Below are 17,827 nucleotides of genomic sequence, written 5' to 3' on the forward strand. Positions count from 1 at the left end.
CTGTTCTCACCCAAAACCAACTGTATCACTTCAGAAGACATTGATTAAACCAATGGAGTCTGATGGATCATATTTACGCAAACCTTCCTTTTTACAAGCATATATACATGTTAATCGGACAACAATATGACTCTGCATTGAGCGCTAGATCTTTACCAGCACTTCCTCAACTGATGTCCTTCAAATACTAAATAACGCGTTATATCATGTACAGTATTCTTCAACAGACAGATGAAGACTGTGGCTTAACTACACAAATAAAATATTATAATTGATTAAAACCGATTATAGCTTGATTATATCGGCACATTTAAACATACTGAAAGTTTGCACTTTCAGGAGAATCCAACTTCAAATGGTTTAATTATAGTTACTCTGCATATTAGGATGGGAAAAAATATAATTATATTATATATAAAAATATATTTATATACACACGCTTCAAATTTAAAGCAGAAAAAACACGTAATGAAACAGATTGCCTCAAAGTTGTTGTGCCCAGTGTTATTGTTTTTTAGACCACTTACAAAGATAAGTGACTTAATTTCACTTTGCATTGATAGCTTATAAGCCTTAGAAAAAATGTAGTTCTGGCAAACTAGCTGCAAACATGCCACAAATTTGCCACTCATTATTTTCACATGCAAATGAGCTTGTGATTCATTGCAAATATTTGCCAAAAGTTTGCAGCTCTTCACCGGTAGTGGTGAACCTGCAGAAAACATTTGGCAACAATAGAAAATTTGCAGCAAGTTTGCAACAAAACTAATTTGTATATAAAAATAATCAGTGGTGAATTTGCGGCAAGTCTGCATCAAATTTGCCATGAACTCGATTTTTGTAAGGGCCTGAGATGTTTAAATGGCCCATGTTGTACTAACAAAAAGATTCACACAACAAGAGCAGTTGTTGGTTTTGTGTGCATTGTCATCGTTGCTTTACATTAAATGATGTGCAGATTTTCTTTGATTTTGAGGTTTACCAACATGGAAAATGTCTGGACTGGACAAATGAGTGTTGGATACTACCCACCACTTTAGGCTTGAGTACATAATGGCTTGAGTACATGGTGAGAGGATGTGGCAGGTATGAAGACACATTTGTGTTTTGAGGTTTGCTGACAACATTTAAATGCAATTAATTTCCTATATTTACCAAAATAGGATTTCACATTTGGGTGTTGTCATGTCTCAAGGTCTAACACTTTTATAGTGTTTGCTGTAAGGGGGAAGCAACAACACACGAGGGAAGATTGTCTAACATGTAGCTTGCAAAAGTCACATCTTTATGACAATTTGTCTGACGTAAACTGCGGCATGTTATATGAAATCCAGATTATTAGGTTTAAATAGCAATTATTGAAGGAGTACTTCAATAATTATGTCATAATTGACTCACCCTTGTGTTATTTTTTCAATGAAAAACAAATTAGAAATTCTGGAAGCATTGTTATTTAGCTAGACATTCCCTTACAGGGCTCCAGACTAAAAAAACGACTTGGGAGCCATTGGTTCCAAAACTGTAAAATTAAGGAGCCAAATGGCTGTTTTTATTCACCATATCCTATAATTGCTTGATTTAGATTCCTGTTCAGAATCAAGATAGAAAGCCGAAGAAAAGGAAGTCAGCTGTTTACCCATTAATCGGAGGTTTAATAAACAGTATATATAGTAGATAAGTTAGAGTAGATAAGTGTGTCTTCCCTTTTGTCTCATAAATGTTCACACCTCTTTCAGAATTTATTCAAATATAAGAGTTTTACAATATAGGCCGTATTCACAGTAGCACCATCTTTGATTTCTAATGGCAATGACAAGGCTGTGGGGGATAGACTTACCATCTCATTAATGGGCTTTACTGCCATTTAAAGTGTCTCTGGATCATTCCGTGGACAAAATATTGATAAAATATCTGTCCAAGAACATTCTGTACACATTCTGCCTCCCAAACACACCCGGTCATACGAAAAGGGACTGGGCAATAGTAAACCACATTTTTTTGGTAGGACTACACCACAGATGCAGATGTTAAAATGTTTTGCTCATGTCATCAGTCTTCTCCCATAAATTATTGTTCCTTGTCACATTATATGAATGACCACCATTGTCTTGGTGTGTTCAAGTACTCCAGTCAAAAATCTCTGGCCAATTTCTACAAGGGAGGTTGGTACACTCAACCTTTTCAAAGGGCTACCTGTACTCTGATGAGAAATGTTTGTACAGAGATGACTTTGGCATCCTGCACTGGTAGTTCCCTCTTTTTTTCCCCCATTTATAACTTCCTCAGCCTCCCCAAAAGGAATCCTCACCACTTCTTTATTCAGGAATGTTCAGCACCACACCCTGACCCGCTCTCTGTCCCATGTGAACGATATGGTACACATGCCTTCGACATGAAATCAGGTTAGTCACTAAAAAACTTGCAAAAGGGATCAGGCCAGACAACGACTCATGCCCAGGTACATTTTTATAGATAAACATGGTAAGTCTGTATTTAAATGTTTGTAAGTTATTGTTAAAAATCAATTGGCCTATGGAGAAAATTAATGGATCAACTTGATTTTGGCCGAGGGTGTCACACCTGCTTTCTTCGGTTGGATGTTTGTCATAGGTGCCGATACACAATGTGGAGGTGGTGACAGACATACCGACTCTCTATCTGATTCCATGTCATGTGGAGCTCCTTAAAATAACTACAGGAATATTTTTACGTAACCAATTTTAATAGAGATGTAATTGATGGAGTAAATTTTCCTTGTGAATGTGTATGATTGTGTATTTATCCGAGGTTTGTCATAGAACAATATGCAGCTTTCAGTGAGTAAAGAAATTCTGTTCAATAAAAACAGACTGTCGCGCCTCCGCTTTTGGATTTTATACATATTTAGTGTAGGAGAACCCCAGAAAAAATGCTTCGTGACAAAATCACTATGGATTACAATCTGTATTTGTGATGATATGCAGCGGAGTGTGATCAAAATGTTCAGCATCTTGTCAGTTCTTCAGTAAAAGAAGAAGCTCATTGGTCTCTTAAAGAGATAGTTCACCCAAAAATGAAAAGTCTATGATAATTTACTCACCCCCATGCATCTCAGATGTGTATGACTTTCTTTCTTCTGCAAAACACTTTTTAAACACAAGATTGTTAGAAACAAATCCAGGCTCAGCAGGTCCTTAGAATGGGAGAGGATGGTGATCAAATATTTGTAGGTCCAAAAAGCACAGATAGTCAGCTTAAAAGTAATCCATCCTGTCTCCAGCGGTGAAATGAATATCTTCTAAATCACATCAATCACTTTGTGTGCGAAAAATAATGATATATAAGCACTTTTTAACAATAAAAGATTGCTTCCAGTCAGGTGTTGAAGAATGGCTGAATTTACCAGTGTGCTCCTGTGATGCAAGCGCGTTGTGTGTCTGTCACGTGTCAGTTCACGTGCCATCGCACTTGTGTCACGGGAGCACTCTGGTAAATTCGGCCATTTGTAAACGCTTGACTGGATGTTACCTTTTATCATTAAAAAGTGCTTAAATACCGTTCTTTTTCGCACACAAAGTGATCAATGTGCTTTAGAAGACATAAATGACAAAGACAGGATGGAGACAGGATGGATTACTTTAAAGCTTTTTGGACAAATATTTAATCACCTTCCTCTCCCCTTCTAAGAACCTGTTGAGCCTGGATCTTTTTATTTATTTATTTTTATAAATCTACAAAAGTGTTTTGCAGAAGAAATTCATACACATCTCAGATGGCATGAGGGTGATTAAATTATCAGAGAATAAAAATTTTGGGGTGAACTATATATTAAAGAGTATAACCCTTTAATGAGAACACATCACCCCTCCCCCCTCCCCCGCTGACAGAACAATGTTTTCTGTCAGTTGATGTTGGATGTGTTTTTCTAGTTCTCTGAGCCATTAACTCAGGGAGTCGAGTTAGTGTAGGGATTAAAGTCACTGCCACTAAAGGCTCCGATATACTTCTTATGAAATCGAAGAACGAACAGGTGTGATGTCATTTAGAACAAAATCTAGCTAAAAATAAGGTGTTTTCATGTTCATTTTGGTGGTTCGTAAGAGCATGCTGAGGCAAACGTTTAGGAAAATTCATTACTGGCTCCAAAACACCTTTTTAAACAGCAAAAAAAATATTTTCAAGACAAGTATTTGGGTCTTGTTTTCCTGTAAAATTATCTACACATTCTTGAAACATGATTTATTTACTTGTCAAGCAAAATGGGATATGATATTAAGTCTTTTTTTAAGATAAATCTGAAAATAACAAGAAAAAAATCTGTGAATGGGGTAAGCAAAATGAACTTAATTCAAAGGGAAAACAAGTTTATATTGCTTACCCTATTGGTAGATTTTGCTCTTGTTTTAAGTCTAAAGTTCACTAAATTTGATTAGATTTATCTCAAAACAAGACTTAAAATCTTATTCCAGTTTGCTTGTCAAGTAAAGAAATCAAATTTTTTCAAATCACCCATGTCACCAATGCCTAAATCCACCACTGTCGGTAAGTGTGACCTGGAGCTCCACCAACCTTGAGGCTGACAGATAATTCTGTTTACGTTGTTTAGCCAGTCAAAATCAGTCCATATGAACACCCCGACATGCAGTTATAAGCACGCTGGTGCAAATTTACCTACATCTGTATGATTGTTTGCATAAAGATATTTTCCAAGACCATGTCAAGGTTTTTTTTTATTAGTCTACAAAAGGAGTTAAATCTACTCAAATTTCAGAAGTGCCCATTCACTTATGTGCCATCTACAGCAAAAAGCCATTTACACATTTGCCCAAAGTAAGATATGCATATCATCATTCTTTTGTCTGTATTCTGCCTATTAACACTTATTTCACCCACCTTTGCAGTAGTATTAGAGTCATCAGAAATTAAAATAACAGAGTGTAATCTGCGCATATTATGGTATAGCTTGTTAGCTCAATAGACAAATTAAACAATATCAACAGCAAATATATTATTTTAAATCATCATCAAGTGGTTAAAACAGCTTCTTTTACTGTGAATTCTACTCATAGAATAAGGGATAAAGTCATTGATAACACATTTTAATGTCACATTAGTTAAGGTTTTACATATAGTGAGTGTCCTGATATTCACATGTACTTCTAAACTCCTCTGACAGTGGTGAAACGGGTGTCTGAATGTTCGCAAACAACTTTTTCAAACTTCTTTTTATCCCTGAATGAAGAATGTAAAATAACTTTTCCAGAAGAATATAGGGGCCTTACTGAATGCTGTGTCTCTCACCTACTGGCTGACTATTATGTAAATGAAGCTTACACCTGAAAATATTGGAAAAATCAGCTGGTGTGATGCCGGCTTAAGTGGGCAGTTCTTGGCCAGAATTAGCTGCAATCTGGACGGACGTTATGCGGTTAGTCAGTTTGGCTATGCCAGACTAAGAGAATAGCAGACTAAGATGACTAAGATTTTACATGTCGCACCCCAAAGAAACTAGAGATGCATATGAATAATGGCAAAAACACTTGACAGACTGCAAAGGGCAAATGACAGCATTCTGGTTTGCTTATTTTATTAATAAATCAAGTACCAGGTTGTGTCATGAAATATGAGGACTGAATTAATTTCCGGCTGAAAGCCTGTTCAGTTCCGCTGCGAGTCATGAAAGCAATGAACCTCATGGAACAGCCAGTAAAGTTAGCTTTTAGCAAATAGATGGGTGGGTGGGTGGGTGGGTGGGTGGGGGTTCCCACTTGTTCCAAGAAGCACTGGTTCAGGCCAACTGAGCTGAGGCAAGGGTGGGTGGTGCAGCCAAAACTGTGCCTTTCTAACTGCTTGAAGAATGCCATGCATATTTCTAAAAGGTCTTTCACTTTCTTAGCTTTTTCCTCTCTGGCACATCCAGAGCTGTCTGCCAGATGTCGGATGCTCTCAAATGGTTTCTGCAGAAGGTGGGAAGCGCTAAACAAACTAAACTGCTCTTTAAAGCACCCCAAAATGACAATTCTGCCATCATTCAGATTGTCCAAACCCATATGACTTTCTTTCTAATGTGGAACACAAAAAATATTAATCAGAATCAGCCTCTGCCACCATATTTTTTCCATACAATTAAAGTGAATGGTGACTGAAGCTTTCAGTCCCTAACATTCTGCATAACATCTTTTGTTTTCCACAGTGGAAATAAAGTCAAAGGGGTTTGGAAACACATGACATTTATTTACATTTACATTTATTCATTTGGCAGACACTTTTATCCAAAGCGACTTACAAAAGATGAAAAACATAAGCGAATAAGGAGACAGTAGGACAAAAGTGCCATATTACAAAGTTTCACTCGCATCAGAATAGTATTCAAAACATATACAAGTGCAATTTTGTATTTATTTTTTTGTTGGTGATTAGTTAAGTGTTCTTGGAAAAGATGCATTTTAAGTCGTTTTTTAAAGACAGAGAGTGAGTCTGCTTCACGGATGGCATTGGGAAGGTCATTCCACCAATGCGGTATGATGAAGCTGAAAGTCCGAGAAAGTGTTTTGGTACCTCGTTGTGTTGGTACAACAAGGCGACATTCCTTAGCCGACCGCATGCTTCTAGTGGGCGTGTAGCTCAGCAGAAATTATTTTAGGTATGCCAGCATCAGAGCTTTGAATTTGATACGTGCATCAACCGGTAGCCAGTGGAGAGAGACAAGGAGTGGTGTAACGTGCTCTCTTTGGTTCATTTTTGACCAGACGTGCTGCTGCAGGCCTCCCTGCACAATTGCACATGCAGGGAGGCCTGCACAGTAGTCCAGTCTAGTTATAACAAGTGACTGAACAAGCAGTTATGTGGCATGTTCAGATAGGAAGGGTCTTATCTTCCTGATGTTGTAGAGTGTAAATCTACATGATCTTGCATTCTTTGAGATGTGGTCCATGAAATTTAGTTTGTTATCAATGGTTACCCCTAGATTTTTGACCGTTTTTGAAGGCGTTACCGTAGTCAAACCCAGCTGCACTGTGATGTTGTGTTCGACAGCAGGGTTGGCTGGAAAGACTAGGAGTTCAGTTTTGGCTGGATTGAGTTGCAGGTGGTGTTCCTTTATCCAGGCCGAGATGTCTGCCAGGCAGGCAGAGATTCGAGCAGTCACGGTGGTGTCATTGGGCTGGAAAGACAAGTAAAGTTATGTGTCATCGGCATAGCAGTGACACATGGTATGAGAAACCATACGCCTGAAGGATGGGTCCCAGTGATGTTGTGTATATAGAGAAGAGAAGGGGCCAAAGCACTGATCCGTGAGGTACCCCAGTAAGTAGTTGATGTGGCTTGGACACCTCACCTCTCCAGGCTACCTTGAAGGACCTACCTGAGAGATAGGAGTTAAACCAGTCAAGCACAGTTCTTGTAATACACAGCGAGGAGAGAGAGAGGAGAGCATAATCTGTTGGTTGACTGTGTCAAAGGCTGCAGAAAGGTACAGCAGAATCAGGACGGATGATCTGCATCTGGATGAAGGTGATTAAATGATGACTGAATTAACCCTTATTCTATACCAGCTCTAGACAAGGCTTGGGATTGTGTCCAGTGGCAGGCATACCAAATTTATAGATAGTGCTTGAATTAAGCATAAACTAGATGGGAAAGCCCTGGCGGGATGCAAAACATTCTTGCAAGTCTTTTGCCTCAGCTTTATCTAAGAAATATAAAATATAGAGGCCAGTTGTGCAGTGCTTCAGTAGCTCTCTTATCCTCCTTTCTCACTTCTCTTTTCTTCACTTCATTCTCAACACACTTCAGGTATTAAAAAAGGACACTTGCATTTGGCAGACAAATTTACCCAAAGCAACTTACAATGCATTCAAGGTATTTATTTAATCAGTTTGTGTGTTCCCTGGAAATCAAACCCATTACCATGGCAATGCTACTGGCATGCTGTACCTGTTGAGCTACAGGGACAAACGGAGCATTTTTTTCTCCTTTATGAAGACACCATGTCTAAATTTGCTCCTTGTCTAGGATGCACTTAGTGACACACTAATCACTAATATTGTGTTGTGGATGGCCGCAGAGGATTTGGAGGCTTGCAGCTAGAAAGAGTGAATCCACAGGCCAGCAGAATGGTGTGAATTTATCTTGCAGTTTGGGTTCCAGACTGTAACCCCAGCCATCCGTGTGGACATCAGTGTTACATCCACATTTGTCTTTCTGCAAAACAACATCTTGCCACTATTTCCCCATGCAACAGGCAATTTTGTTTCAAAAGATACTTTGGTAATATCAAACCACTTTTGAATTTGTAACCGAAATGTACTGTTGTGTCACTTAGGCTCAGTTCACCTAAAATGACAATTCTGTCATAATTTCCTGTGCTGACCCTTGTGTTATTTTAAATCAGACAGAATGTCATTCTCAGTCACCATTTGTATGTCTTTGTATGGAAAAGAGATGCAATGAAAGTGAATGTGACTGAGGCTGTTCCTCTGCCAAACATCTTCAAAAGGATGTTAATTCAAGTCTGAAGCAACATGAGAGAGAGTAAATTATGACAGAATTACAATTTTTGGATGAAAGATTCCTTTTCTGCAAACTTAAAGCTTTCTCTGAAACCTAGACATAGGGTAATGAGTTTGTGTCTGAGTAAAGAAACAAAGATAGATATAAATAGATATAAACAGGCCATAATACGTCATCCTGCACAAGTCAGGCTACTGTGCTCCAGTAAATGCTGAAGAAATGGTGTGATAAAGGACTGTTCCAGCACACAGAGCACTTCATCTCCTGTTATCCATACATGTAGAAGAAACATTGATGGGATGGGATATCCAAGGGTAAGTACAATTATGTAAAAACCACACTACAGCTGAAGTGTACAAATTTGATCCATGTTTGAATACATTCTCATATCCCAGCTTCATGCAAAGACAACTATAAAAAGCCATAAGTTGATGCCCCTGAAAAGTGTAAGCAGATAAGTGCATTTCTTAAGCGGTTGTTTTGATTTAATGGAAACATTGATGTTGTGAAATAAATGACATTACAAAAGTCAGGCAACTTACGTTAACATTAGACATAACAAGTTGTAAAGTTTTTAGAACTGCAGGATATTCTGGCCTAATAGACCACGATAGTAACTAATTTATAGATTGTCATTGTTACCAACCAGCGGTCAACATCATTTCAAGACTCACATGTCCTTGGTAATACTAGGACTAAAGGATATATTTAAATAAATAATTGCCATTATAAATAAAAATACACACGTGTGCAAGCAAATGAAAAGTTCTGCACTGATTACAGTATAATTATTGTATTTCACTACACACACAGACGTGTGTATGTTTGCAATTTCCACGAAATCCGTCCTGACAGCTCTAAAATATATATTATTATTATAGGTTTATCAAAGTGTATTTGGGTAAAGACATGGTTTGGAAGATGGATTTTTGTTGCACTCTCTCATTAATAACATTTTGTTATTTTTTTAACAAAAAAAGTTACATAGTGTATCTTTTTAAAATAGGATTGAAAAGTTTTTATTTTTAAATTAATTATTAAGTTGTGCTCAAGGTCCTAGGAAAGTATTTAATACATTTCACTTGATGGTTATTGATGCTTTAAAAGTAATTAAATCAATTTCTTTAAAGAAAATGCAATCTTTCTTTTATATATATATATATATATATATATATATATATATATATATATATATATATATATATATATATGAAACCAACATTTGGACAACCTTTGTTATTTGTTAATGACCCACACACCAAACAAAGCCAAAAAAGTGCCTCTGCGAGCTTTCAATGCCCACAACACAAAACCTGACAGAATCGGACTTGTAAACAATATCTAGATGCCACTGAATGCCCATAGACTAACTGACTGCATGCGTTCGTTGTTGTGTGTGCCTTCACCATAACAACCTGTAATCATACATCTACAGTAACGTTAACGATTTCGCATTGTGACGTAGCAGCGTTTGGAATGTTGAAACGCACTTACCAACATCAGCATTGCAAAAAGCCTGTTGAGGATGGACGGGTGAACAACTGCACGCTTCTGCAATCTCTCCCACTCGACACAGTATCAGCACCACAAGTGTTCCAATACAGCTCCCGACACTCATCATTTTTGCTTTATTTTAATATTTGACTGCAAAATTAAATAGCAAGGCGATAATCTGCAATGTAAACCTGGGTCCAGTCCCTTACACCGAAAAAGTACAAAGTCCACCGCCGTTTGAGATGCCCACACGTTGAGTAGAAGTATTAGGCTACTATTGTTTTTTTAATTCCTCGAAGAATAACGGGCTTGTAGTTAATAAAGGAATTGCACTGCTGCTCTATCTGTTATGGTCTTTCCAGTCTCTTTCTTTCCACTGCCTTCTATGGGTGTGTACGCATAGAGAGACCAGGTTCATGCCTTAATACTGTGCCTGGACTCCTCCCTTTAAACCAGATTGAACCAGAGGTGGGCGCTTCGGTTAAGATCTTTAAAAATATTTCTTTCACTCTTTCTGTCAATGCAATTATGTCAATTTAAACTTTACAAATTCACTTATTAAATAAAATGACTTGCATTAAAGATTTGCAATAACTATGGTGATTGTTTGTTGAAAAAAATGTAAACAGTCTTTCTTTCTTCTCTGAAAATACAGGGTAATGCAGGTTGTCCCATTTAATAACTCACCTTATGTGTGATCTACACAACAAAATTGTATTTCTCTTCTAAACTTGTATTCTTTGCTTTCGATTAATATATGCACTCAACAAGATTACATTATGTAGGATGAATAAATGTTAAACAAGTATGTTCAACAACATGGGCAAGGAGGTTCGTGGGACTTGATGTAGAGAGTAGAAATTTTGAAATTATGTGTTGTTTTATGTATTTTTGAGCAAGATGAGAAAAGGAGGAGGCTTAATAGTGTATATTGTTGATATTTTTGGATTTAGAAACTATTCCGTATAGCTGGGTTACCATTGTGGTGAAGAGTGGAGCTTTTTCTCAAGTTTGAGGATGGGTACTCAAACAACATTAATTATATTTCTTGTCAAAGAGCAATTACTATTTAGCATTTAGCCTGTTAATGTATGCTATTATTATCTACAATTTTGGTAACATGTATAACCTTACAACTTAAAATTATAGTTCACTCAATAAGGAAAATGCGCATTTACTCACCCTCATGCCATCCCAGATGTGTGACTTTATTTCTTCTTTAGAACACAAATGAAGGTTTATAGAAAAATATCTCATAAATCTCTTTCACTTTCACATTCTTTGTCGATGTTTTTGTCGATTCACATTATTTGTACATAGCACCACCTACTGGGCAGGGAGGTGAATTTATATTAAAAAAGGACTTAAATATTGATCTGTATCTCACCCACACCTATCATATTGCTTGTGAAGATATAAATGTATCCACCGGAGTTGTGTGGATTACTTTTATACTACTTTTATGTGCTTTTTTGGACCTTCAAATTTCTAACCACCATTCACTTGCGTTGTATGGACCTACAGAGCTGAGATATTTAAAAAAAATCTTTGTGTGTGTTCAGCAGAAGAAAGAAAGCCATACACATCTGGGATGGCATGAGGGTGAGTAAAGAGAAAAGAAGTGTAATATTTGGGTGAACTATCCCTTTAAATCTGTTATGGGCACAGAAATGTCATGTAAAACTGAGGGAATGAATCATGTTAGGGACACATAAAAAAATAACTTTGAAGCTACTTAGTTTGGTTATTTAACAAGAACTTTATTCCATTATGTTTAAAGGAATGCCGTTGTGTCCTGCCAGACATGGGCGGAACGTTATGGACCATGCGTGATATGGATGGGTTAATCTGTTGCACACCATGTCCAGTACACGAGCGGGGTCCGAGTTGGAGTGGCAAGTGGGTGGCAAAGCTCATTTTTAGGGTGGCAGCTGTGCCATCCTTCTGGCCCCACACCTGGTAGCTACAAGGACTCATTAAAGACATATAATTTTGCTTATGTATATTGTTTTTATGCTAAATGAAACTTTGCATGTAGTTTACAGATTGACATCATACAATAGCCTATCATCAACATGTTAACCAATAAGAATAGTTAATCTAAGATTGGTTTAGTCATCTATTCTCCTATTGAATTGAATCAATAAAGACCAAAATATATGCAAAAATGTAATAATTATGAAAGTGACAAATGAAGGTCAGGAAAATTGGTGGTGAGGCGGTTTTGATTTTACAATCACTGCTGTTTTAAAAATTCTGAGCAGTATGGATCAATACCAAGGCATAACATTTAAATACACATTAATTCTGATGTATAAACATTACAAAAGTACAACAATGTTGTAGTGTTGCTCCCATTCTGTAAGTATAAAACAAAGTGAAATAAAGTTCCCTTTTCCTCTCCGCTTTCATATTCTTTTAAATCCAATCTCTTTCATTCAAACATCTTTTTACACTTATTGTGAAACATAATCACACAATAGAAAGCTTAATTTCCTACTCATATTAATACACAAAAGCACTCTAGAGATGCTGAAGGGGCTACTTTAGCTGTTATGACATCTATAAGGAATTTGCACTTGTAGTCATAAACCTACTGAAGTCTCTTTATTGTTTCTCTTCCCACTCAGAAGAGCAGTGAAAGGTTCTTTTTGCTCTGGCGTCTGCCATGAGACTGCATCTGCAGCTGGCACAATCTTATAGTTTCCACTCTGACAAGAGGGAAAAACAAAAATCCAAAATGTGCTGCTATAAGAGAGAATGAAGAAAAATAAATTAATTAATGCAATGGTTGGAAAATCGCATGGTAAGTTTGTTGGGAATGAATCCATCAATTTGATGGCATTACCTCTCTGGCTGCAGCTGTGTATAGCCCCTGTGGATCGATGGATTCAAATGTCACTGTGCCCCTTTTATATATATATATATATATACACAGTGCATCCGGAAAGTATTCACAGCACTTCACTTTTTCCACATTTTGTTATGTTACAAATGTCTTATTCCAAAATGGATTAAATTAATTATTCTCCTCAATTCTACAAACAATACCCCATAATGAAAACGTGAAAGAAGTTTGTTTGAAATCTTTGCAAATTTATAAAAAAAAAAAAACTAAAAAAACTATATCACATGTACGTAAGTATTCACAGCCTTTACTCAATACTTTGTTGAAGCACCTTTGGCACCAATTACAGCCTCAAGCCTTTTTGTGTATGATGCTACAAGCTTGGCACACCTATTTTTGGGCAGTTCCTCCCATTCTTCATTGCAGGACCTCTCAAGCTCCATCAGGTTGGATGGGGAGCCATTGTACAGCCATTTTCAGATCTTTCCAGAGATGTTCAATTGGGTTCAAGTCTGGGCTCTGGCTGGGCCACTCAAGGACATTCCTGTAGCCATTACTTTGTTATCTTGGCTGTGTGCTTAGGGTCGTTGTCCTGTTGGATGATGAACCTTCGCCCCAGTCTGAGGTCCAGAGCGCTCTGGAGCAGGTTTTCATCAGGGATGTCTCTAAATTGCTGCATTTATCTTTCCCTTGATCCTGACTAGTCTCACAGTTCCTACCGCTGAAAAACATCCCCACAGCATGATGCTTCCACCACCATGCTTCATTGTAGGGATGGTATTGGCCAGGTGATGAGCGGTGCCTGGTTTCCTCCAGACATGATGCTTGTCATTCAGGCCAAAGAGTTCAATCTTTGTTTCATCGGATCAGAGAATTTCATTTCTCATGGTCTGAGAGTCCTTCGGGTGCCTTTTGGCAAACTCCAGGCGGGCTGTCATGTGCCTTTTACTGAGGAGTGGTTTCCGTCTGACCACTCTGCCATACAGGCCTGATTGGTGGAGTGCTGCAGAGATGGTTGTTCTTCTGGAAGGTTCTCCTCTCTCCACAGAGAAATGCTGGAGCTCTGTCAGAGTTAACATCGGGTTCTTGGTCACCTCCCTGACTAAGGCCATTCTCCCCTGATTGCTCAGTTTGGCCGGGCGGCCAGCTCTAGGAAGAGTCCTGGTGGTTCCAAACTTCTTCCATTTACGGATGATGGAGGCCGCTGTGCTCATTGGGACCTTCAATGCTGCAGAATTTATTCTGTACCCTATCCCAGATCTGTGCCTTAATACAATCCTGTCGCAGAGGTCTACAGACAATTCCTTGGACTTCATGACTTGGTTTGTGCTCTTGACTTCATGACTTGGACATGCACTGTTAACTGTGGGACCTTATGCACTGTTAACTGTGGGACCTTATATATAGACAGTTGTGTGGCTTTCCAAATCATGTCCAATCAAGTTGTATGAACATCTCAAGGACGATTAGTGGAAACAGGATGCACCTGAGCTCAATTTTGAGTGTCTGAAAGGCTGTGAATACGTATGTAAATGTGATTTTTTCATTTTTTATTTTTAATAAATTTGCAAATATTTCAAACAAACTTCTTTCAAGTTGCGATTATGGGGTATTGTTTGCAGAATTTTGAGTAAAATAATGAATATAATCCATTTTGTAATATGGCTGTAACATAACAAAATGTGGAAACTGTGAAAACTTTCCGGATGCACTGTATATATATGTGTGTGTGTGTGTATATGGCCCCCATTTATAATTTATATGTATAAATAACCTCTTATTAATTAAGATATAGTTTATGTTAGAACCTTCTTGCCAGTATGAACTCAGTGTCTTGTTTTATGTTAAAGGTGATGTGTGCAGACAGGGACAACTATGAGTATGCCATCCATAATGTAGGTTGATTCCCCCCAAAATTGTAAATAATAGGAACTTTGTCTCAGCCTATCGCGTAAGTTTTGGGCGATTAGTAGTGGAGGTGTTTGGGAAATCTGTTTGAAAACAGACATTCTTTTTTTTATTTAGTTTGGTTACACTTGTTACACACTTCATCTTTACTCATGACACACTTTACACACCATAAACAGGTAAGAGACTTGTCATCTCAGGTAAACTATTTGGTTTTAGCACAGTTATCTCACAATCTGTCTCTGACAACAAGCACAAACTGCACTAAAGTTATTGTTATACAGTGTCTCAAAAAGAAACTCTGGGTAAATAGTACATTATCAGTGTAAATAGGGGGCTACTATGTCATCTCCACCTCAAATGCTTTATGCAGGCCTACTGTTTGTATTAATAGCCTTGATCCTTCTCCATTAGACTACCACTATTACCACTTCATATAGCAATTGTATATATAGCATGCGGTAAGTAAAGTACGCCTACAGTTTCCTCTGAAAACAAAACCTGCTTGTCATACATATATTTAAAGAAAATATCCTGTTCCTTCTTTTTTTCCTTTTATTTCAAGGAATGAAATCATTTACATAGCTAAAAGCTTTCTATTGATGGTGTGCATTTGAAGAAAAGAAACTTTGTGACTTAGTATGCCTTTGTGTGTATGACGGTGTGCGGCACAGACAAAAGCAATTTAGTGTCTCTGGCAATACTTAACAAGGAAACTATGTCAAAAATGTGTATGTGGTGCCCAGAAGGAGTGTTTTTGTGATTTCAGCATTCCTTGAAAAATCTGCAAATGATCCGAGCAATACAAAGCAACACCAAACTTTCTTGTGTTGGCCAATTTGTAAACAGTTGCCACTTTAAAACTAATCCTTAAATCTTATGTGGAATACTTGCAAAATGTTAGAGTTTACAATATGACTTTCCTCAACAGAAGACGGCATGTTTCCAACAGAGATGTTCCTAAAGGAACATAGCAGGGTTATTATCTCGGTTTGGGTTTTTGCAGTGTTTGGAATAACAATTAGACCAGCCATCACTGCTGTTGTGATTCTTTAATGATTTCCAATACAAAATAGACAGTGAGCATGCAGACAAACAAGAGATAATGTTGCCATAAGAGCTAAATATATATATTCACTGATAATGTGGGCTTCGCTTTTAATTTAATTTGTATTCAGAGTGAATCCTAAATGTATATTTAGGCTACTACAAAAAATAGGCAATAATATTTATGTACACCAGGTAAAAAAGTTTAAAAAGCCAAATTATTTGCTAAAAATATAACAAGGTGCATAAATTACACATTTTAAAACATATTTTTGGAGTGTGCAAGTGTATGAATAACAATTAAACAAAACATGTGGGAACAACAATAAAAAAATCATGTATTTTTGGTTTCAGGTGGGTGAGAATTGCAGAACTGAAGCATTCCAATCCAGATGCACTAATTTTTATTTCTTGCTACTAAAAGGGTCCAAGAATTATTATGTTTTTGTTACTGTATGGGTCGTTTAAAAGAATATTCCAGGTTCAATACAAGTTAAGCTCAGTCTACAGCATTTGTGGCATAATGTTGATTACCACAAAAAAATAATTTTGTCTTGTCCCTCCTTTCCTTTAAAAAAGAGCACAAATCGAGGTTACAGTGACGCACAAGTGAATGGGGCCAATTTTGGAGCATTAAAAAGCAGACATGTGAAGCTTATAATTTTAGAAAAGAGCTTAAATTCATTCTTCTGTTGAAATATATGTATTTTTGAGCTGAAAATTTGTGTAAATCATAATTTTTACTGTTGTTTTAGGGTTTTAAGGTTTGTTGACATTCAGGGCCGTAGCAAGGTTATCTGGGCCCCCTGACTGTATTTTGCTCTGGGCCATTTTCCTTTTAAAATTTACAGTTTAGAATTTGTTATGGGCCCCCTGGACCTTTGGGCCCCTAGAATCGTTTCCACCTTTCACCCCACTAGCTACGGCCCTGTTGACATTACATCATCATGGCAACAACGTTGTAAAATTGGCTAGAAGTTTACATAGACAAGGTTAGAATGTGATTGTATCATACTAAAATCGTGTTAACATGCATATTGTTTATGTCTTGTTGCTATACTTTTGAAACAGTGTATATTTAAAAGTTTACGGATTGGCCCCATTCTCTTACATTGTAATTGCCTTACTGGCAATTGGCGGCACAACCTAATTTTTTTCTTTTTTTAAAGAAAATGGGAACGTCAAAATAATTTTTTGTGCTAATCAACATTATGCCACACATGCTGTCGATCGAGTTTATCTTGTTTTGAATCCTCAATTTTCCTTTAAAAGTCCTCGTTTCAATCTCTTTAAAGTATGTGGAGACTCCTGCTGGACAGAATAAAAAAAACAATTGTTGGAAAAAAACCAACGGCCCTCTAGCAAGTCAATCCACTGTCGCATCTTTTTTGGAACGCTCTCTGGCATGACTATTTCCAGTCACACCGGTGCAGCCTCATCTACTTGAATGAAGGAACACCAACATCTCAAAAACGTTTGGTCAAGATTAAGATCAAAGAACATACTTCAAATCATCAATTAAATATTATAATATTGAAATCATAAATTGTGTTTCTTTGCCTCTCAATACGCTAATAAACGCAATTTCCCCAGCTTTTATAGCTACTGCGCATGCACGAAAGCGAGTTGATTGACAGGCGATGTCTGTATCCAAAAGGTGATTGGCTCTTTTACCTATAAGGCGGGACTTCCGGTCTTGGTTGGCCGTTCCAATTTCTCTCATTAATTTAAATAGAAGTGGCCTTCTCTGCTAAATATTCTCTGGAAAACTGTGGAAAGGAAACAGTACCGATTTGATAGATTGCACGCTACATAATATATTTCATTGTAAAAGCGTCACACTTGACCATACTTTAAGTTACTTAGTTCCTATATAGGATCTTTAAGCAGTTTTTAGTTCTTTTGTTGCTCTTCACAGCTTTAAAGACGAGGGTTGTGTTTCAAAATCTAGTATGTTTCCTACATACACTGCGGGGAGTTTGCACTGAAGGCGCGTGCAGCATTTATTATTTGACTGAGCGCTTAATACGACTCAAAATA

General features: G+C 37.3%; 1 pseudogene; it reads right to left on the minus strand.

Annotated features, from left to right (window-relative positions):
* LOC127626869 (metalloproteinase inhibitor 2-like) overlaps window positions 1–10,393 on the minus strand; it is a 32,572-nt pseudogene extending 22,179 nt beyond the window's left edge.
* Window positions 10,394–17,827: the final 7,434 nt, after the last annotated feature.

The sequence above is a fragment of the Xyrauchen texanus genome, chromosome 33, assembly GCF_025860055.1.
Source record: "Xyrauchen texanus isolate HMW12.3.18 chromosome 33, RBS_HiC_50CHRs, whole genome shotgun sequence".
Lineage (NCBI taxonomy): Eukaryota > Metazoa > Chordata > Actinopteri > Cypriniformes > Catostomidae > Xyrauchen > Xyrauchen texanus.